General features: G+C 39.1%; 1 protein-coding gene across 2 annotated transcripts in view; it reads left to right on the forward strand.

Annotated features, from left to right (window-relative positions):
* Positions 1-837: 837 nt before the first annotated feature.
* PAK1 (p21 (RAC1) activated kinase 1) overlaps positions 838-23,811 on the forward strand; it is a 122,438-nt gene continuing 99,464 nt past the window's right edge. The window contains exon 1 of one of the 2 annotated variants that reach the window (XM_073215975.1): positions 838-1,280. The gene's annotated coding sequence lies outside the window, so the exon portion shown is untranslated. Of the gene's footprint in view, positions 1,281-1,307; positions 1,404-23,811 lie in introns of those variants that run through there. The other variant, XM_073215976.1, reaches the window with a different exon arrangement.

The raw sequence follows: 23,811 nt of genomic DNA on the forward strand, positions 1-23,811 counted from the left end.
TGAGGGTTAGAGAGATCAAGGTAAGGATATACAGGTACTACTTACTATGGAAAAATTGTGACTTAGAAATATTAAGGTCCTATAACATTTGTACAGCCGGGATTTGAAGCAATCTGATTCTAGACGCTTAGTCACAAACGTGCAGTTTTGGACATGTGGGATTTGAGGTTCAGTGAGGTGTAGAAGTGATGCTGTCCAGGAGGCAGTGGAAAATAGGGAATCTGAGCTCAGGGAAATGTTTGGGTTGAATGTAGCCTCCGTGAAAAAAGGGAAAGGAAGCCCATTTTTTGCACATCATCACTCCATGATAGTTCACATCTCCACTATTATTTTTTTTGTCCCCCTACCCTTATCCCTACAAACAAAATAAAGATTATAATAAATGTTTGGTTCTGAGGTTCCAGGAGATGGGGTAGTTTTCAAATCTAGCTCTTGGCAGCGAGCTAGCAGACGCAGGGCTGCTTTGCAACCTGAAGAGGGAAGGCCATATGCCTGGGCGGTTAGCCGTCAGCTTTGACCCTCCCTACACCACTAACGCCCCCAGCTCGTCCCAAAACCCTCCTCATTACGGGCAGCGTCAAAGAAGCCTGAAGCTGTGTAGAGTGAGCGACCAAGGGAGAGACGGGGGCGCGATGACGTCACGCGGCAGCCGGTGATTCCCAGCCTCTGGCGTCAGGCGCCGATGACGTCATTCCAGGCTCCCCTCCCCCCGCCCCGCCTCTGCCTGGGTCGGTCTCGCTCACGTGGGTGGGTCCAGCATTCCCCGCCCCCTCCCACCTGCGGGAGGCGGGGGAGGAGGGGAGGAGGCCGGCCGCCGCCGCCGCCGGAGCCGGAGGTGCGGGCAGCGCAGCCGACGCCCCCTCGCGCCTTCCCCCGCACACTCGCTACCCGCCGCCCCCTGCCCGGGCCCCGCCGCCTTTCTCCGCGGGCGCTTTCCCGCAGACTCCCATCCCCTCTCTCAAGGAGCCGCACGCTTTCAAGATCCCCTCGAAGAACCCGCGGTCGGCCGCCCGCCCCTCTCGGAGGCCGCCTGAGATCCCGCGCATCCCCAACTCCCGCAGCACCCCCTTCGCCCGCGTCCCCTCGCTCCCTCCAGCCCGCTCCCGGGCGCGGACCCCCCCGGGTCCAGCGGGGACCCCCGGCACAAGCCGGCAGGGGAGGCGTGAGGCGGCCCCTCGCGCACGCTCGAGCGCTCACTCCCGGGCTCGACCGCCGCCGCCCGGGCGGAGGAGGAGGAGGAGGAGGAGGAGGAGCGGAGTCGGGGCGCGCGGGAGCGGAAGGTGAGAGCCGGTGTCCCGTCGGCACCCCGGGCGTCGCAGGCAGCCGGGCTAGGGCGGCGCGGCGTGGGGGGCCCGCGCCCATTCATTCATTCTCCGCGGCGGGGCCGCGGGCGGGGGCACCAGGTAAGGTGAGGCGAGTGCGCCGCCCCGCGAGGCTGGCCGCTCCTGCCCGCCCAACAAAGGCCCCCTGTGCGCTCGCCGGCGCTGCCGCGGGTCTCAGACGCCGGGGGGCCGGGGGGCCCGGGAATGGCGGGGGAGGGGCCGGGAGACCCGACAGGTCTGGGGCCGGGAGCGACTCCCTCCGGAACTTTGCGGTCCTCCGGCGCTCGTCCCCGCCGGTTGCCGAGAAGCCTAGCAAAGTGGAGTCCGGTTCCCGGGCCAGGGAACCACCTATAGGGCTCAACTCCCTGAAAGATCCAACTGGCGGGTGCTGGCTTTGTGCAGCCCTCCCCGACCCGGGGAATACTCCGTAACTTGTGGAATTAAAAACCAAACAGGGAAAGGAGAGTTATGGTTATTTTATGTTCACTATTCCTTTTCAAAAGACATGGTTATTATTGCCCTGTCTTGAATATTTTAACAGCAAACATTGCTGGGAGAGTTGTGAAAGAGTACTTGAGACGTTTGGGTGTTTGTGGGCGCTGGGAGCCAAGTGCTTGCTGTTTGTTAACCCCTTGGATAACTGTCTTAATGTTTTTTCGAAGAACCGTAAAAGGGGACAGGTTAGTGCTGTGGTTACCAATAAATCATGTTAATTAGTCTAGCTTTTCTTTTAACAGTTGTTCCTGAGAAAAATCTTTAATTTTGCCTACTGTATCTTTGGGCTTTATAGGTCTTACCTTGTGACTTCACTTAGTTCCTCGTGACCTTGAGTAGGGCACTTCCAGCCCTAAAGTTCCAGGAGTTTGCTTTAACGCCCTAGAAACCGGCAGGTATCAAGCACCTACTCAGCTTTCAGCACTCCACTGAAGAATTCCCTCCTCCAGTCCTGTCTCCAATCCCCCCTCCACTCTTTGGGGCCTTCCGAGGCCAGGTAGGATCTCTGCCACAGGATTTGCAACGTATTTTGTTTCTATTTGGGAAATCCTAAATCAGGTGCATATAAATCCATCTCACCTCAACTAGAAACTGCTTCTCATAAAGGGTTTTGGGAACATGGATCTGAAACATTCCCTGAAGCTTATCTCTGTCTTGCCTGTATGAGCTCATAAGTCTGTCTGGTAAATATGCTTATTTAGTCATTCATTTACCCAACATTACTGGAGTCCAGAGAGTTACTATGTTTCAGGTCTCCTGCCAGGACTCTGAGGATTCAGTCTAATAAGACATTGCCTGTCTTCAAAGAGCTCAAAGTCTAGTGGGTGAGGTAGACATGTAAACAATGAGTGCCAGCCCTAATCTCTGGGGGACTCCAGTTGTACAGAGAGTAATATGCAATAATTGAGGCTGCTGGACCTGTTTTACAAGTCTTGTCCTGGCCAAAGTGAATCCTATAGGGAAGGTGGTGACCTGCTTCTCATCCCTAAGACAGCCCTTGACAAAAAGCTTATTCAGTTCAATTCAATATACATTTACTAGGCACATGTTAAGAGGCCCCTGTGCTAGGTCTGGAGGAAGCAGTGCTTTATGAAAGGAGGGCACTGTGTATCCAGAGAGAGCTTTGTAAAACAAAATCCAAACACATAATTTCTCCTCATCCCCCCCAACTAGTGGCCTAAAATTAAATTCACAAACTCTTCAAAATGAATAGGAAGCTCTCAGTTCAGAGTATTGCATATGTTTGCAGCCTTACATTCTACTCTGTCATACTATTTCTCATCTCTGCTTTTGCATGTAGTGTTCTTTTTGCCAGGAAGGCTGGCCTCCCACCTCCACTTGCCTATGGAGAAGTGCTTGTTGGACCTTTGGGGAGCAGTCCCTTAGACACTCCACCTACTAACCTCCATAGAATGAGTTGCTCTGCCATCTCCTGGCTGGTGTATATTTTATTCCTATAGCTCCCTATAGCACTCTATGGCCATGATTTGAGTTTATGCCTGTCTTTTCCATTAACCTGTGAATTTCTTCAAGGCTAGGATCTGTTTAGTTTTAGTGCCTTGCAAAGTTTCAGGCATCGAATATGTGTTTGAAATGAGTAAATGGATGAATGAAGAATCAAGTCAAGGCCCATGAGATACAGGTCACCTAATCCTTTGGGTTAGAGGCAGTTAGTTCCAAGTGTGGTCCCTGTACCAGCAGCATCAACATAATCTGGGAATTTGTTAGAATTGCAGATTATTTGTCCCATCCCAGACCTACATGTGAAAAACTCTGGGTGGGGTTCCAGAGCCTCTGCTTTCACAAGCCCTCCAGGTGATTCTAATACTTGACTAGCTCCTCACCAGCTCTTTCCCTTCTTTTTCTTCCTGAACACCTACTGGCTGACATTCCTTTCCATTCCATTCCATTGGTCATCTGTCTTTTACCACTAGATCGAAAGCTTCCTGAGAGCAGAAGATTTTGTCTGTTTTGTTTCACTACTTTAACCCCATTGCCAAGAGTAGTGACTCCAAAAAGCAGGCACTCAGATATTTGTTTGAATGAATAATATGATTTTGTCCCATTTACTGCCAGCTGCTACACTGGGGTTTTATTCAAGAATAGTTCTCAGAATGAAGAGGAACCACACCCAGTATGCAAATCCAAGTGGATTCTAACATTTTGGGGGACTTATTTTAGACTGAGCTTTTCTTCCCTTTTACATCAGTTTTTCTCTACCAAAGCCTGCAGAATTTTTGGCTTTTGTTCTTTTAGCCACAACCTGAAAACTACTGTTGAATTATCCTAAGCTAGGATTGTTTCTTGGGAATTTGCAACTTGGTTTTGGAAATCTAAATAAGCACCCTAACTTTAAACCTTTGAATTGAAACTGTCTCTTCTGGATCTCCTGTGGTTTTTGTCTTTCTCTAGTGATACTTAAAGCCTGTTTGACTCCACACAAAGATTTCTCTTTCTTATTAAGCTCTTAAAATACTTTCTTTCTTTCACTTTCTTATTAGCCCTAATATACCATATCCAGTTTTTTCCTTCCCTAATTTTTCTCTGGGAGATTGGCTTCATCTGTGCATCCATTTATTTATAAACACTTACTGAGTTCTTTTCTGCTGTGTGCCAGGCCCCATAGTGGGACAGGATGTTTAGATATACATCAAGTCCTTAAGGAGTTAAAGATACTGACATGGTGTGGTAAGTGCTGAAATGAAGGGTTAAAATAGAGGGATAAAAAAGTTGTTTTACTAATTTTTTCCCTTATTTTAGGAATAGTTTATCAAACATTTTGATAAACAGACCTAAAAAACATTTTAATAAACTGTGTGACCTTATGGAAATAATTTTATCTCTGTGCTTTTTGTCCTAACTGTAAGTGGGGATAGTAACAGTTGCTATGACTATCTTACAGGATTACGAAGCAACTAAGTAAAATATTGAACATAAAGAAACCTTTGAAAAGTATAATTTGTTAGCTTATTGTTAGGTGAACTTATTAACAATAGCTTACATTATTGAACACCTGTTAATGTAACAGATGCTACGTGAAATGTATCAAGTCTTCAAAATGAGCATGTAAGGTGATTGCTGGTATCTGTTTCTAGGATCAGGTTGTTGAGACTCAGACTGGCTAAGGGAACTTAATTCATGATTTTCCTGAAAGTGGCAGACCCAATTCCAGCCTGTATCTACCAGATACCAGCAGTTGTTGTGTGTTACGTTCATTACCTAGGTTGCTTTAACTTTTTGGCATGGAGGGTACAGGAATGTTTTGCAAGTATATTGCTGTAAGCGTTAAAATAAAATTTCTCTTCATTTAGTCTACTCTCTTTTTTTGTACATAGAAAGATTGGTAAAGACATTTTCATGCATTTACATTTATCATTCATACAGAGAAAAGAATTACATCTTTCCCTGGTGTTTTTTGTTTAGTCTTTACAACAGCCCTATGAGATGGGTATTTCCATGTTACAAGTTAGGAGATTGAAGTAGAATTCTTGGCTTGCTCAAAGGCACATCATTGGCAAATGACTAAATATTGGTTTAAAACTACATTTTTAAAATCTAAATGTAGTATTTTTGCCACTATATCATAATGCCTTTTAATGTTATAGCAAACTAATCTTTGGGCACTAGAAATGCCCTCTTAGATTGTTTCCTAATCTCTTTAGCTCTTTCCCCCTAAGAAAATCCTGACTGAAGTCCCTGATTTGAACTACAAAAAAGTAATTGCTGATAAAACTATGTCGGATGGTCATGATATTGCAGACTTACAAGATAACATTTCTGTACTGAAACTGAGAGGTCAGACTTTATCCAGTATTCTCAGTCATCTGTGCCTGAATATTCATTTCTCTTTGCCATCATAAACTTATTAACACAATGTAATATGTAATATAACATAATGAAAACATATTCCTGCTCTTGTTAAGCGCTATCTCTCATGAGTAACTCCCTCCACTCTCCCATCCTGCTAATCTTTGAGATGGGGGAAATCATCCATGTGGTGAGATCCTCCAGATTATCCCCTCCCTAGGAATCATGTAGTAATAAGTCTAGAAAGAACCAGAGATTCATTGACCCCACATTAGCATGATTTTGCTTGGTATTGATTAATTCTCTAAAATTGATCTAAGTCTTAGTTATAGAAAGTCTATTCTGTCTGGGCTGTTATTCCTTGAGTTTGGGTGCGGTAATTTACATGCAGCATTGGGAGATTGATTTTTGTTTATGGGGCTTTCTTCATCTACGTTTCCACTTCCAGCACTCTCCAGTGACCCTTTCCCTGTCAGACTGTGTAAGTACCAACTGAGGTTGGCAGTAACATTTTTCTCCTTTGTAGAAGCTGCCTTTTGGCTCTCTTGGGATATAAATGACAATGACAGTATAGATAAGGGTTACAACTTCATATGCTTGCTTATATCGTAAAGGCCTGGCTTCCCTTATTTTCTCCCTGATTTCCACAAAGCTGAGACTGGTATCTTCCTAATTTGAACCCTTGTCCCCATAGTACTTTGTATATTTTTGCTATATTATCTAACACTTTCTCAGAAGTAGATAAATGTAAAAAGGAAGAAGTTAAATTTGAAGTTAGGCAAAGACCTACTTGGACACAGCTTATTGAAATCTGTTTCTTCATTTGGAAAATACCTAACAGAGGTTAGAAATAATACCTAACACAGAGTTGCCATGATGATTAGTAGTATAGTATATGTGAAAATGAATTATAAGACGTTAGGGTATGTAGATGTTAGGTAGAATTATAATTTTATGTTTAAAATTATGTATAGCAGTGGTTTTTTATTTTGGCAGGCCTTCCAATTGAACAACTTGGAAAGATCTAAAAAAAAAGTACAGTTGCTTGGACTCTGTCTCAACTCTACTTAATAAACATCTCTTGTAACTAATAAAAATCTCTCTACTTTTGAAAGTTTAGAGGTGATTCTGATGTATAGCCAAGGTTGAAAAGTATTACCTTATAATATTTTGCATAAGTGTCTTATGTACCTGTTATATGAAAACCACTGTTTTAATTGTCATTTAAAGATCATTTGCTGAACTCATATTAAGCATCAGGCATTTTCAGGGGCTCTGATGAATCATACCTGGTTTCTACTCTTAAGTTTAGAGTTGAGAAATAGATGTGTTTATAGACTATTATACTATATTGAGACAAAAAAGACTCATATATTGGTGCTGTGTGAAGGCAGAGGAAAGGCATCTTGCACCTGAAGTGGGGGTGGCCTGGCAAGCCTTCCTAATGGGTGTGATACCTAAATTGGGCTCTGAGGGGTGAGAAGGGACTAACCAAGCACAGCGGGGGAGAGGTAGTAAGAGGGGAGTGGAAGGACCTTCCTGAAAGAGCAGGATGAGAGCTAGAAGGTTTGAGAACATTTTGGGGGAGCCCTGTAGTTTAGTACAACTTAACAGCTAGGGCATAAGGTGGGTAGTGGTAAAAGCAGAGAGGAAACAAGGCTCAGATAAGTGAAGGGCCTTTTGTATAGTGTACATGGTATTTTCACTAACATTATCTCACTTTATTCTTTCAACAACTTCCTGGGTTAGCTAAGACAAGTATCATTTTATCTCCATTTTTTGGAAGAGAAAACAGTTAATTGAATTGCCTGAGGCTGTGCAGCACAGCTATGATTTGAAGCAGTTCCTTCTTACTCTTGAGCTCATGCTTCTTCCATTACATCATAGCTGTCTTATACCTTTACAGTGTTGTGAGGATCAGGTGAGCTCTGTAGGTAAATGCACAGCAATTCATAAACTCTGAAGTACTTGACCAATGTTAGCTATTAGTTGGGAGTTTGGACTAAGTGGCCTTTGAAAGTGCTCTTAGCTCTGAGATTCTGGGGCATTCTGTAGGATTTTCCTCAATCCCTGAAATATGTTTTTTTTTTTTTACAGGAGTTGGTAACCAGGGTCCAGCCAGCTAAAATATTGTCATATTGTTACTGTTTCAACTTAAGTGTCTTTAACTCAAACTCCTTGTTTTTAAAATGCATTTATGTTTCTTTTATTCTGCAAGTAATACATGATTCTCACAGAAAATTTAGAGTATACAGAAGAATAAAAGTTAAAAAAAACCTACCACCACCAACAAATCCTTCACAGTTTTAGTTTAGAAAGATAACCAGTGGTAGACTTTCATCTATTTCCTTCTAATCTTTTTAAAAGATGAGTTTGAGATGATGATTTCTCTGTTTCCCAGTCACCCCGTTCCTCCAATGTCATTGTACATTGGGGATAAATGAGATCAGGACCACATGAACATTAGCCACCTCATTACAGCTGACCTTTACTCGGTACTTTCACAGTGTCAGTACATTTGATATTTTATCTACTCTTCAAACATATTAAGATGGTGTTTTTTACTCACTTTTAGATGAGAAAATTTAGGAGCAAAGGGGTCAAGCTGGGATTTGAAGATGTTTTTATGATTATTAACTGTGACAATGCGCCTTACTTAAACCACCCTGAGCCTGAGTTTTCCTTAGCTGCCATTTAGACGAATTAAATTTGATGCAGCTTTACAGCTCAGATATTTTATGGCAGTGAATTTTTGCCTCCTTTCCTCCTCCTCCCTACCTTCACCCTGTGATACACTAGGACATAGTTCACCAGTAACTGTGTTTCGTATGGAAATAATTAGTGGGCTAGAGGTTGGGGAATAGGTGGAGAGGGACCTGGTATAGTTGGAAGGACTCTTATCCCCATATTTATTACCTGTTAGAGAATTACTATTTTATAACATTTTCTTCCATTTAAGATTATTTCCCATGTGGAATCATCTTACCAGTCCATAGTCTTAAGATTTTATTTGGTATCAGGATAGATTTTGTTTGATTAGGTGAAGAAGTTATCTATATATAATCTACAGAGTAATTTAAAATTAAACAAAACAAGAAGCCAGATGAGCAGTGGTGAAAATTCATCGTGATAGAATTTGAAGGTCCAAGTTTCATGAGCAGCCTAGAGACAATTTATATATATATATATATATATATATATACACATACACTTTACTATTTTCAAAACACTTTCATATATAATCTCATTTAATTTAATTCTGTTCTTAAGATACCATATTTTTATAGATGGAGAGAAGTTAAATGGCTTGTCCATGATAACATAGCTGGGAATTTGCAAATTGGAATCTTTAATCCATATCTTTTGTCTCCAAATGTGGCGTTGATTCCTGATCATTTGGATGCTGCCTTGACCAGTGGCACTTCCTTCATTTTCCCTTGACTTTTAAAAATTTATTGATTCCTTGGAAAATGGTAACAACTACTTAACAGCTTGGTCTCTTTCCAAGAATCATGTTATTTCTATCCATTGCCACTTGCCAGAGAAATATTTGAAAGCCCCAAGCTAGTTAGGAATGGCTGCAGTGTATACTCTGATTTGTGGGCTGGAAGAGTTCCCGTGAAACACTTTCACATACATATAAACCCAATACATCTCTATGGTGTTCGATTTATCTATTTCTTAATTTGTCTACAAATACTTATCGATTGCTTCTATGTTTCAAACATTGTGCTTAGTATTAGGGATGCAATCATAAACAATACAGAAATCATCTTTGTCCTTGCTCTTATAAAGCTTACATTCCAGAGGGCAATACAGAAAAGAATCAAACATAATAAATCATTGCAGGTTTTGGTAAGTCCTACCAGAGATAGAAACAAAAAACTAATGTAAGGAATTTTAGAGTGATGAAAGGGAGGACCTCATTGAGGAAATGTTTTCAAACTAACATGTAAGATAAATAGATACAAGTCATGCAGAGATTGGCAGAGTAGAGCATGTCAGGCAGAGGGAGAATTTTAAATGCACAGAGGCCCTGAATATAGGTAAAAGTTTAGAGTTATGATATTAAATGAAGTACTTACTAGCCAGTATGGCTACTGAGCACTTGAAATTTGGCTATAATGTACAAATGTGCTGTAAGTGTAAAATACATGCCAGATTTTGAAGATGTAGTACTGAAAAAGAATTAAAAAAAGAATTTTAATATAAAATAAAAAATTATTAATTTCTTATAATGATTACATATTGAAATGTTACTATTTTGCATAAACTGGGTTATTTTCAAGTTAATTTCACTTTTTTAAAAACTTAAAAAATCTAACTATGAGAAAATTTAAGATTGCGTATATAGTGTGCTTTAGTGGCTTACCTTATATGGCTGTTGGATAGCACTGAATTAGCTCAACATAGAGGAACTAACATGGCTGGTGCATAAGAAGCAGGAGTGAATGGTGTAAGATGAAGTTGGGGTGGTAGGAAGAAACCTTTCAAACTGCTGTCCTGTGCAATATCCTAGTTAATCCTGGGAGATTGAGAAGGGATTCTTATATCTGATTTTACAGACTGATGCAATTAGTGACCACCTGCTGCTCTCACCCCACCTCCAAAGTGCCAGAATGAAGAGATGAACCAGCAGTTTTAGCTAGTGTCTTGTGTGTAAATGTTTTCTGTTGTCAGCTAAACAAACAAGCAAATATTGATGAACAAACTGATTAATCCAGGGTTTCAAGTGGTTTTGAGATTGCCTCTGTGTATCTGTGATACTCAGTTGGGCTCTTGGTCAAAGATGGAACTTTTCATTAAAAAAAAAAAATCCCTCCTGTAGTCTGACTCTTTGAAACTGTTTCACAGTATCTTTCAACTTTTTTGTATGTTTAAAAATTCTTTATAATAAAATATTGGGAAGGGGTATGTATAGTAAGTATTCATATATAAATTATTTAGATTCTAATATATAAATTATTTAGATTCTAAAATATTTTGCTGTATTTGCTTTATTGAATATCTATCCCTTAATCCATGCATCAGACCATCTTAATTTGAAGAAATTCTAAATAAGTTGCAGATACTAGTACACTTTACCCTCAAACACTTTAGCATTCATATCATTGTTTACATAGAACCATACTCTTACCTACTACACTATGGCATTTGATTCATGTCTCTCTGCCTTACTAGAGCCTAAGCTCCAGAGAGTTATTATCATTTCTCTTTAAAGTATGACACCCTAAAGAGAATGAATTTTAACATGGTACCCTTTTCCTTAAAATAAAAAGTATTTATTTTTTTGGTCACTGTTATATTCACAGTTCTTAACATACAGTAGCTACTCAATAAATATTTTCTCATTGAATGAATGAAAGTGGAGCCGGCATTCAAACTGAGGTCCATGCGACTTCTTTACTAAATTTGCTTGCCTTTCTCAAGCTCAATAAACATGTAAGAATCCTCTGAGAAAGGGGGAAGAGAGAGAAAACTTCACTGTGCTGAATATTTTGCTGCCTGGTGCAAATATCTCTGGCCTGAGTCAAAGTTGAATGCATGCCTCGATGCTAGATAAGGATGTGGAAAATTCTTAAACTGATCACCTACTTTGTCATTCTGGGTCTTTCTTCATTTCCTTTGTATTGAGGAATTATATGCTACTGAAAATTTGCATTGGATTGAGGTCCTTGTAGGCATGTTTGCCTTCCAGAAGGTCCATTCTTTTTAGTACTATCCAGGCAACCTTTCAAAATTGGCAGGTTTTGTTTACATTAGTAAGAGTTTCTTTAAAATGTCACATAATTCTGGTAAGGCTTTCCACATACGTTACTTTCTCCCATTAAAAATAATAGAGCTCTGTTTCACAAAAAATAATGACACGAAATAATAGAGCTCTATTTCTATTTTGTGACACTATTAATAAATTAAAATTGAAACAGCCACTGTTCAATCATGCTAATAAACTCTCTTGTTTTTTTCTTACATATATACATACTTACACATTTTAAATCCCTGTAAACTGAAGTTTGTCTTTTGCCCTTTTTTCTTGGCCTGAACATTTTCCCATGTTATTTCTTAGTGCTCATTATAAAATTTAAGATGACATTCTCTAATTTGCTAAAAATTATTAGATCAGTGTTCTTTCTACCAGAGAAATGGAACCAGTAGAACTCTTCTTTCTCAGGGAAATCTCAGCTTTGCTCTTGAGGGCTTTCAACTGATCAAATGAAGCCTACCTTTCAACTGATCAAATGAACACTACATATAGCTTTCCTCTTTCAAAAATAATTTTTTTAGAGTGAATTCCCATAAATGGGATTGCTTGGTCAAGGGATATGAAGACTTAACGGGCTTGACAGATTTTAATATTTGCAAACTGGAAATACCACCACAGCCTTTCTTTCAATGATGTCTTCAGGCGTTGGTCTATTTAATTGACTCATTTCCCACAAATATGTTTTCTCCCTCTGTTTTCTGGCTCTGGAAATAGCTGCTTTTTCTTCACTTCTCCCCTCAGTCTCCACCTATCACCTTTCCCCCTGGCTCTTTCTCCCTGTTCTCCACCCTAAGACTTTGCCTGTATATCACAGACAAAACAAAGACCTCATATTCTTGCTACAGAACCTAAGAATGTACTGGGATTTGCACCCATTTTTGCCTTTGCCCCTTCCTTTACAGTGAAGGAAGTGATTTTCTTGAAAGGAAAGGCCTGCTGCTTCACATGGTTTTGGAATCCTTCCCATGGTCCCATCTTAGAAACCTCACTTCACTACATCTTTACATTTTGCTTTCTACTGAGTTATGAGCAGCATTCAAATTTTCTGTTTAAATGAAAACAATTTTCCTTTTCCCCATCAAAGAAAAATTCCTGAGATTCCGTTAGCCTCCAGCTAAACCCTATCTTTGTTCTCCTTCAAAGCTAGTTGTCTTATTTTTTAATTGAAGTATCATTGTTATGCAGTCTTACGTTGGTTTCAAGTATACAACACAGTGGTTCAACAGTTACCCATATTATTAAATTCTCCCCCCCACTAGTGCACTTACTATCTGTCAATATAGGAAGATGTTACAGATCATTGCTATATTCTCCGTGCTGTACTACTATCCCCATGACCAACTTATATTATGATTGAGAATTTTTGTGCCCCTTTATCCCCCTCACCCAACCCACCTACCCATCCCAACCCCTCCACTGAAGTAACTACCAGTTTCCAGTGTCTGTGAGTCTACTGCTCTTTTGTTCATTTTGTTTTGTTTTTATATTCCACAAATAAATGAAATCATACGGAATTTGTCTTTCTCCACCTGGCTTATTTCACTTCACATAGTACCCTCTAGGTCCATCTATGTTGTTGTAAATGCTAGGTTTTCTTTTTCCTATGGCTGAATAATATTCCATTGTGTATATGTACCACATCTTCTTTATCCATTCATCTATTGACGGACACTTAGGTTGCTTCCGTAATTTGGCTATTGTAAATACTGTGGTGATAAATATAGGGATGCATATATCTTTTCGAATCAGGGATTTTATTTTCTTCAGGTAAATTCCTAGAAGTGGAATTACTGGGTAATATGATATTTAAAGCTAGTCTTTAAATAGCTGTTCACAGCCTCTGCCTCCAGTTCCTTACTTCCTCATACTTGCCCACCTACTCCGCTCTACTTCTGCCCCCCACCTCATCACAACTGCTTTTGTGAAGGCCCAAAATGTCCCCATGGTGCCAAATCTACTTAAAAAAAAAAAGGCAAACCCAAAAACCATAACCACACACATACATACCACAATAATCCCTTAATATCATCAGAATATTCAATTGTGGCTCAGATGTTGTACTTTTTCTTTTCTTTAACAGTTTGAAGCAGAATCCAGATAAGGGACACACAGACATATTAGTTGATATGTCTTTTAAGTCTCTTTTATCTAAATTTCCTCTCAAACTCCTTTTTTCCCTTTTCCGTTTATTTGTAGAAGAAACCACATTGATTGTCCTGTACAGTTTCACCCTGGATTTTGCATCTCTGTAACAGTTTAACATGTTCCTTCCTCATGTGTATTACTTGTGAGTTAGTATTTAGAGGTTTGATCAGATTCAGATTTTAATTGAATCTGATCCCATAAAATGAGGAGTTAGACTCCCTAAGTCATGGTCACTTTCAGTTTCTGTTCCCACGGTTTCAAAACAATGTGAAAGGGTATTCAGGTGCGTCATCTAATTGTTAGTGAAAAAGTACTATGAAGGCTGACCCTAAACATTTCTTACCCACCAGTTGGGACCACTTACTTCCATGCCTGCATTAAGGGGTACGCACATTAGCATTATATTAATTGGTATAAACAGCTGTAGCACAAACCTCCAACACATTCAGATTTTTTGTTTTGTATTTTTGCATGAAGCCCTTTATAAGTCTTGCTTGTGTTCTTTCATCAAGAGGCTCATAAGACCTGGATGTCCTTTTTGCAATATTAGCAGCCACGGAATTCCTTTTCATTCTCATCTTATTGGACCTCTCGTTATGTTTGTCTCTGTTACACCCTCTTTAAAATATTTTTCTTTTGCCCTCTGTGATACCACTTTCCTTGTTTGCCCCTTACCTCTGACCATTCCTTAATTTATTTTGTTGCCTTTTTCTACCTTGATTTTAAATGTTGACATTCATCAAGGGAGAGATCCTCTTACTTCATATTGTCTTCCTACTTGATCTTATTCATTATCCTGACTTTGAAAACTATATATATATATATATGCAGGAAACTCCTCATTTTCCCAGATATATTTAACCTAAACCTCTCTCCTTAACTCTAGACCCTTACATCTAAATGCCCACTTGGTATTGCCACTTTGAAGTCTTAGAGCATATCCTATTTAATATGCTCTAAAACTGCATTCTTGATCTTTCTGTACGCACCCGGTCCTCCTCCAGTTAATCCCTGTCATAGTACTAAGTGGCTTCTTTGTTTCCTAGTTGCTTAAATTGGACATTTAAGATTTATCCCTGACACTTTCTGATCTCCTGTCCTTCAACTATACTCCACTCCCAATCTTGTCCATTTTACTTCCTATGTTATTTCTTGAATCCATCCACCCCTCTTCATCTCTGTTGTCACCTTTCTAATGCAAGCTGCCACCTTCTCTACCCTGGATGCTGCAGTAATCTTTTAATTGAGCTCTTTACTTAAAAATCTGTGAAGGCTTTTTGTTTTATTTAGGAGAAAATACAAAATCTTAAACATGGTTTATAAGGTTCTGTGTGACCTGGCCATTGTTTTTGTTTCTCTGACTTGTCTTGTGCCACACTCCACCTCTCCTGAGAGGCTTTTCTTTCTGAACTGTTGGCATTTCTTTCCTGTTACACAAAGTTTGAGAAGCCTTTCTTGCCTCAGGGCCTTTACACCTGTTTTTCTCCCCTGGTATGTTCTTCCTCAATTCTGACTTCTTCCCAAGTCTGGCTTCTCTCTCCCTCCTTATTTTTTCTTCTTTCAATACATGAATATTGACTATTGTCTGTGAGCCAGGGCTTGCCTCATCTAAAGAAGATCCCCTCTATTATCCTCTTACAGTACTTTGTTATCTTTTTGTAATGGCATTTATAATAACCTTAATCCTATACTTATTTGACTGTTACATGTCTTGACTTTCAGCTCTATGGAGTCAAAAAACATAGCTCTTTTGTTCAGCATTACATGCTAGTACCTTGTATGGTGGAACATAGTGAGTGTCACAAATATTTGCTGACTGAATGCATTCACACATGATTGAGGCTTATTTAGGCTTGTCAGTTTTATATGAGTTTTTTTCAGATTTGTTTTTATCTTTCTGTTCTCTCTGATAGTTTAGACTATAATCTTTTCTCTAGGATTTTAATTACTTCTCAAGTAGCATCCTGGCCACCAATTTCTCTGCCCTTTTATTCATCCATTATTCTGCTTGAGGTAAATTTTCTAATCCTGCCACTGTTCTGCTCAAAAACCATCAGTGTGTCCCCATTGTTTGTAGGACAATATGTAAATTAATTTGTTATTCAGGGAACTTTACAATTTCACCCCACCTACTTCTTCAGCCTCATCTCTCCTAACCCTGCTTTATCTCTCTAAAAATATTTCCAGTTCCACTCACTTTCCTATGTCATATCACTCTATTCCTTCAGCCTGAAATTCTTCTCTTCTCTCTGCTATTAAATCTCTTCATTCATAGAGGTCCAGCTTGTATGCCATTTCTTCCAATTAGGCTTCCAGACTTCACCTACCCATTTATGATTATAAATTCCTTGAGAATATGCTATAGACTGAATGTTTATGCCTCCCACAAAATTCATATGTCAAGTCCTAATGCCCAATGTGAGGATATCTGGAGGTGGGGCCTTTGGGAGGTGGTGAGGTCATGAGAGTGGAGCCCTCATGAATGGGATTAAGTCCTTATAAAAGAAATCCCATAGGGCTCCCTCACCCTCTTCTGCCAAGTGAGGACAGTGAGAAGACAGCCGTTGATGAGCCAGGAAGAGGTTCTCACCCAACACTGAATCTTCTGGTGCTTTGACTTGAAATTCCCAGCTTCCAAATTCTAAGAAATAAATTTCTGTTGTTTGTAAGCCACCGGTCTATGGTATTCTGTTGCAGCAACTCAAATGCACTAAGACAGGATAGTACTGTCATTCCTTGCTATATACTGAGCATTTTGAACAGTATCTGGTAGGTAATAGGCTCTTAATAAATGCTTATTGAATGATTGAATAAAATAATTTACTTATTCACTCAACAAGTATTTATTAAGCTTTTTTGAATTTCTGTAGCACTGTCTCCATCCTTTGCACTATGATTAGATATATAGAAGTTCATTTGTTATCCATAGGAACTGATCAGTTAGAAAATGAGTCTCCTTCTCAAGCATTCCTCCCTGCTCACCACAGGGCTACCCTCTTCATCATCTTGGTCACTAAGTGCCTTTCTAATGGTAGGATAATTAACATCTAACAATATGATGCAAATGGATTCTAAACTGAAAACCAAAATTTCTGCAAAACATGAAGCATTTTATGAATTTGAAATGAAGCTCTATTGGAGAATTGCTTGAACCACACACCAACAATTCCTTGACAAATGAGGATTAGGTAAAAGACTAGTTTAAGATAGAAGGGAAAAGCAACATGAGTAATGACATAATAGAAGATTAATAGGACAATGATTTGAGTAACAAAGGATTAAGAGACCCTTGGGAAAAATTAGTGAAGTTCTGGAATATTTTTACAAAAATGGATCCTCTTATCAATGTGTTTTGAAAGCCAAATGTGAAGTGACAGATGTCCTTTAAGATTTACCTTAATGGCAATAAAAAATATTGTTAAATAGGAATTTAAAATACTTCTTTTATGTTTATCTTGATAAATTAAAGGCCCAGTCAGCTTTAAAAAATTTACTAGGAAATTAGTTATTAACCTAATGTTAGTTAACCTAAATGGCATTTTTAGATATTAGTTATCAGATTACAAGAATCCCTCTGCACGTTCTTGTTAACCCATTAGATTTATTCCCCAAGGTCAATAATTGCGCTTTATTTGTTATATTCCTTTGTTGCCTAGCTCAGAGTCTGGTACATCGGAGATACCTAATAAATGCATAGGGATAGGAAGAAGTGAATAATAATTGATGAGATTTGGAAAAGCTCCTCGAAAAGGTACTGTTTGACACAGCTCTTATATGACAGGTGAGTTGAGTAGGGTTTGATTGTTTTACATTGAAAGGTCCAAAAGAAAGCCTCTTATTCTTCCTTTTGCCAGCTCCTTCCTAGTGTGTACTTTAATATTCAGAGTCTGTTCTCTGTCTCAGTAGCTCTTGTTCCCATTGTAATTCTTCCTGGAGATTGAGATGTAAATGAGGAAGGTTTTGGGTTGCTGCCTGAGGCTCCACATTCATGAGAATTGAGAAACGCAGAGGGACCAAATGCCATGCCTGACCTAGATGGATGCAGGTCAGCCAATCATTGCTGGCCTGCCTCTCCTTTTGTTCTCTGTGCCTCCAGCCTCCTATGTGTTGGAGGTTTGTGCTACAGCTGTTTATACCAATTAATATAATGCTAATGTGCGTACCCCTTAATGCAGGCATGGAAGTAAGTGGTCCCAACTGGTGGGTAAGAAATGTTTAGGGTCAGCCTTCATAGTACTTTTTCACTAACAATTAGATGACGCACCTGAATACCCTTTCACATTGTTTTTGAAACCGTGGGAACAGAAACTGAAAGTGACCATGACTTAGGGAGTCTAACTCCTCATTTTATGGGATAAGGGAAAAAAGAAACCCTCAACAATGATAAAGTTCATGCCAAATTAATAATTCCATGCCTCCCCTTTGAACAAAGCTTAATCTCAAGTAAATATAATTCTGTCCTCTTTCTATATTGTGTAGTGGTTAAAACCTCTGCTACTGACTAACTGAATCCTGTGGTCCTGCCACTTATTAACTATGTGATCTGGGAGGAATTATTTAACCTCTGCAGTTTTAATTTCCTTATCCTTAAAACGACACTAGTGGCAGTACATTTGTTCATAGTTTGTCACTAGATTATGTGAGGTAATAATTCTAAGGCCCAGGCAGATGCTGGCATATAACAAGTGCTCAGTAAGTACTGGCTATTGTTATCATTACAGGGCAGGGAAGCTAAACTGAGCCTAATGACCAGTGCTTTTTTTTACAGCCCTGCCCTTGAGATCTTTGTTCCTAATTCTCCTTTGATTAGAATCTAAGCCTTTTCAAAGCAAGGATCTTGTCTGCTTGCTTCCTTGTATCCTCAGCACCTGGAATAATTTTTAGCACATAGTAGATGCTTAGTAGTATTTAGTGAATACTTAAGGAAATTCTCTCTGAATAATGCCTACTCTTAGATACTCCGACTTGAATTTTTTTTTTTACAACTGTTTATATGAATTTGCACTTTTTTGATAGTATTTGTGCTATGCCCATCTTTTCAGATGTCATTGTTTCCTTATGCATCGTAATCTTAAAGAGTGGGAGACTGGGAAATTCCCTATAGCTTGTAGTACAGTATTTTTTTTTTTAGGACAGTATTTTTTGTATGTTTATTAGTGCTTAGAAATTATTGGCAACTGATTGTAAAATCACTTGTATTCAACATTAATTGATTGATCAAAAACCAGTTTATGCTGGGGCATCAATCCCAACTCTAAGAACCTGTGAATTCTTATAGTCAGTCCTTGGTGGCAAGAGGCACTTCATTGCCTTTGTGAATGTTCTTGACATTTAAAATGCCCCTCTCCTTCCTTTTTGCCCCGTCTCTGCCAGATGTCTTACTACTCATTTTTCAGAGCTCAGTCTCCTCTGTCAAGTCAATTTTCTTCCTTTCCTCTGTATTAATTCCTTTTTATGTAAATCTCTTCATGGAGGAAGTGTGTAATTTACAAATGGGATGACTTTGAAGGAGGACATTCCAACACAGGGAAACACTGATGCAAAGACAAGAAAGGAAGGGGTCAGGTGTTAAGGGAATATGATGTAAATATTATGTGTTCTCTTTAGTGTATGACATTTTATTGGTCAGGGGTTTTGATAATAGGGTTAAGTAATAGAATTCCACTCTAGCTTGTTCAAGGAAAAGGGTTTATTAAACGGTACCAGAGATACAGAGTCTTTGGGAGAGTAGAAGAAATGGACCCAAGCTGAGCTTCCAGGCCCAAACTCCTCAAACTGCACCAAAGAACCGAGCTTTCAGGGCTGCTACTGTCTTTGCCATAATTTAGAAGCTCCAGAATCAGGAAGCTGTTGCTACACTGGTAGACTAGAACTGTGCTGCCTCTGTAGCAGTTTGTTTCAGCAAAAGGGATGTCCTGTGCCCATTCTCTCCACTCATCTAATTTAATTCCAAGTCAGTTTCTGGCATGCGGGCATCTGATTAGCAAAACCTAAATCACATTTAGAAGGAAGTCTGGGAAATACAGTTTTTCTGTTTTCCAACCTCTGTGGTACCCAAAGCTAAAAGAGATTGGAATAGGTGTTGAGCCAATCAGTTTACAGATTCTGCCATGGAGGGATTCAGGTGGCTTGTACCCTTTTCTAGTACCAAATTCTATATCATTTGGAATTCTCTAAGCAGAATTTCTGACCCAAATTTGGCTTAAATCATATTGAAATTTACATCCAGCCTGCGTTGCTTTTTGTTTTTCTATTGCATTAATTTTAAAAAATTTAGTATGACTTTTTTATTGAAGTAATAGATGATGTGCAATATTGCATTGGTTTCAGGTATATAATATAGTGACTCAACCATTATATGTATTACAAAATGCTCATGATAAGTATAGTTATCAACTGTCACCATACAAAGATATTACAATATTATTGACTATATTTCCTGTGATATACTTTTCATCTCTGAATTATGTATTTTTATAATGGGAACTTGTACCTCTTTATCCCCTTCACTTATTTTGCCCATTCCCCCCCCTGCCCCCACTGACCCTCAGCCCCTGGCAATACCAGTTTGTTCTCTGTGTTTGAGTCTGTTTTTGTTTTGTTTAGTTTTTTAGATTCCACATACAAGTGAAATCTTATGGTATTTGTCTTTCTCTGTCTGACTTATTTCACTTAGCATAATACTTTCTAGGTCCATCCATGTTGTTGCAAATGCAAGTTTTATTCTTTTTTATGACTGAGTAGTATTCCAGTATATATATGTACTATACCTTCTTTATCTGTTCATCTATTGATGGACACTTAGGTTGCTTCCATATATTGGTTATTTTAAATGTTGCAATAAACATAGGGGTTCAGATATCCTTTTAAATTGGTGATTTTGTTTTCTTTGGGTAAATTCCCAGAAGTGAAATTGCTAAGATGTATAGTATTTCTATTTTTTGTTCTTTGAGGCACCTTCATACTGTTGTCCATAGTGGCTACACCAATTTACAATCCTATCAACAGTGCATGAGAGTTCTCTTTTCTCTCAACCTTGCCAACACTTGTTATTTCTTGTCTTTTTGATACTAGCCATTCTGACCAGTATGAGGTAACATCTCATTTTGGTTTTGATTTGCATTTCCCTAATGAGTAGTCATGTGGAATGTCTTTTTATTTTTATGTGTTTGTTGGCCACTGTATGTCTTCTTTGGACAAATGTCTATTCAGGTCCTCTGCCCATTTTTTAATCATATTTTATTTTTTATTTTTTGGTATTGAGTTCTTTATATATTTTGCATTTGCTTATATCATTTGCAAATATATTCTCCCATTCAGTAGGTTGCCTTTTTGTTTTGTTGATAGTGTCCTTTGCTGTGCAGAAGCTTTTTAGTTTGATGTCATCCCACTTGTTTATTTTGTTTGTTTGTTTCCCTTGCCTGGGAGACATATCCAGAAAAATTACTAGTGCCAGTGTTCAAGAGTTTACTGCCTATGATTTCCTTTTGGAGCTTTATGGCTTCTGGCCTTATATAGGTCTTTAATGCATTTTGAGTTTATTTTTGTGTCTGGTGTAATACAGTGAGCCACTTTTTCTTTGCACGTAGCTGTCCAGCTTTCCGAACACCATTTATTGAAGTGACTGTCTTTTCCCCATGATATATTCTTGTCTCCTTTGTCAGAGATTAATTGACCATATAACCATGGGTTTATTTCTGTGTTCTTTATTCTGCCTCATTGATTTATGTGTCTTTTTTTGGTTCCAGTACCATACTGTTATGATTACTGTAGCTTTGTGGTATAGTTTGAAATCATGGACTATGATAGCTCCAGCTTTGCTTTTCTTTCTCATGATTGCTTTGGCTATTTGGGGCCTTTTGTGGTTTCATAAAACTTGTTGGATTATGTGCACTAGTTCTGTGAAAAATGCCATTGGCATTTTGATAGGGATTGCATTAAATCTAGAAATGGCTTTCACCTTTCACATCCTTGGTTAAATTATAAACAGCCTGTGTTACTTTTATCCCCAAGTTGGTTTCCATCATGATGGTAGATTGTCTGATAATAACAGTTGTATAGATAAGTTTCTTTATTAACCAGTAGATGAAAGAGAGAGAGAGATGGAGACAGAGACAGAGAGAGACAGTGTGAGAGAGACAGAGAGAGGAGGAGGAGGAGGAAGATGGAGACAGAGAGAGACAGAGGCAGAGACATACATTGACTTCTTCTCCCAAAGTGGAAAAAAAAGTTCTTCTCTTTAGTCTCCTTGGACTAACTTAGGCCACTTGCCCATTGCTTAACTACAGTAGTTTTCAGAGGCATGCCAGATGCTAACTGGTTAAGCCTGAGTTCTTAAACTAATAACTGGCAAAGAGATTGGGATTACTGTGTTTGGTTTGGATGTAAAACAAGACCTACCCCTAGTACTACATTTAGGGTTAGCTTTCCTTTAGGATAGTGACTTTTAAAGTGTGATCACTTGAGAACTTGTTAAAAATTCAAATTTTCAGGGCATGTACCAGACCTACTGAATCAAAAACTCTGTGCAGCCTAGGAATGAGTATTTTAACAAGCCCTCCAGATGGTTATGCCTCCGATAGTGTGCTAAAATTTGAGAACTGACTTAGTGACAAAGGCTGCTGAGGATGAATACCTGAAAAGACCAGAGCTTTGTTAGGAAGGAGGAAGAGGGGAATGGATGCTGGGTAGGCAGCCAGTAGCATCCATTTCAAACTGTAAAGGTGGGTATAGGACAGTTCATAATGAAATTTTGAATGCTTACCTCCCAAGGTTGTTGTAAGATATAAAACTAGATAATAAATGTGTGAGGGATCTGCACAGTGGAGGAAATAGTTTATAATAGGGATGAGGTAGGCAGTACATTGAACTTGGAGTCAGAAATTGGGTTCTCATTCTGGTCTCTTTACCTCTTTGAGCTTCAGATTCCTCTTCTGTATAATAGGGAATGAAAATTCAAGGGTTGGGAGGATTAAGTAAACTAATGTATGTGAAAGTGCTTAGTTTATCATTTAGCATATTAGTGAGTAAATATTTATTGAAAACGATGCTTGGCTAAAATAGTGTGAACTTTATTCTGAGGACAAGGGAGGTGTGCTCCCTTAGAACTATCTTTGCTCTTACAACAGTTCCGTTGTTCTCAATAATTATTTCAGGTCTCCAGTCCTTGATATTCAGATCAGCTCTGGTTTAACTGCATGAGCAGTGGTTTCTGCCTCTGCAGTCTTATCCTGGGCCATTACATGAATTATTCACCTCAACTGTCACAAGGATATAGAGGTTTCTTTTTGCTCTTCTAACTAATATGTATTCAGGGTGATGTGACCATACATATTTTATGTTCTGCCTTGGCAGTGTAACTAATTCCTTTTTATTTTCTTCTGTGAGGTTGTTTTAATTTGTAACACTGTGCCTTCTTCATCCTACTTCTCATTTTTTATGCATCCCACATTTTCTAAATTTAGAATATTTATAAATTCCTATTAGGTTGCAGGAAGAAAGGTGTTCAGGATTGGTTTGGACTATTTCCTTTACTTTATTACATATAAAGCAACTAAGACAGGGAAATAATTTGTCCAAAGTCTTAGATCCTGCTTCTTGCCCTTTTCCTATGTCTTGGCATGGGAGAACTTGTATCTGGGATTAAATTTCCATTTTTGTTCTCTCAGACTAATTGGTCAAAAGTCACTTGTAAATTACATAAGCCGGGTCTGCTGCAAGTGAAGCAGAGCTGATGTCCCAACCTAGGGACGAAGGTCCCTACCATGATCACACTCTTCACTGCTAGACGTTATTAGATGTGCCAGTTATTGGATGTGCCAACATTGTGTTATTAGGTGGCTTGTGGCCTTTTCTATGTCCGTCAGGGGTGTTTAAAGAAGGAAGGAAGGAAATTGAATGGGTAATTTCTACTCTGTGGTGTTGAATATTTCTTGCTTTGTATTACAAATAACAGGTTTTTTTTTCTTTTAGGAAATTACTGTTGGGTGGCAAGGAAATCGGAGAAATTGCATCTCGTAGAATTATTGGTAGTAATTAAAACCTAGATTGCCAGGGGAACCTAAGGGTTGTCCAGTCTAACAACCTTATTTTATGAATGAGAAAACTGAAGCCAAGAGAAGAAAAATAACTCACTCAATATTATACAACAAGTTAGTTACAGGGTCAGGACCTCTTAGCACTTCTGACTTCCTATTAAGTATATTTCCACTACACCCTTCTGCAAGGCACAGTGTAAGAGGAAATATGAAGTAGTGGAAAGAGCACAGATTTGAGAGA

The sequence above is a fragment of the Manis javanica genome, chromosome 11, assembly GCF_040802235.1.
Source record: "Manis javanica isolate MJ-LG chromosome 11, MJ_LKY, whole genome shotgun sequence".
NCBI lineage: Eukaryota > Metazoa > Chordata > Mammalia > Pholidota > Manidae > Manis > Manis javanica.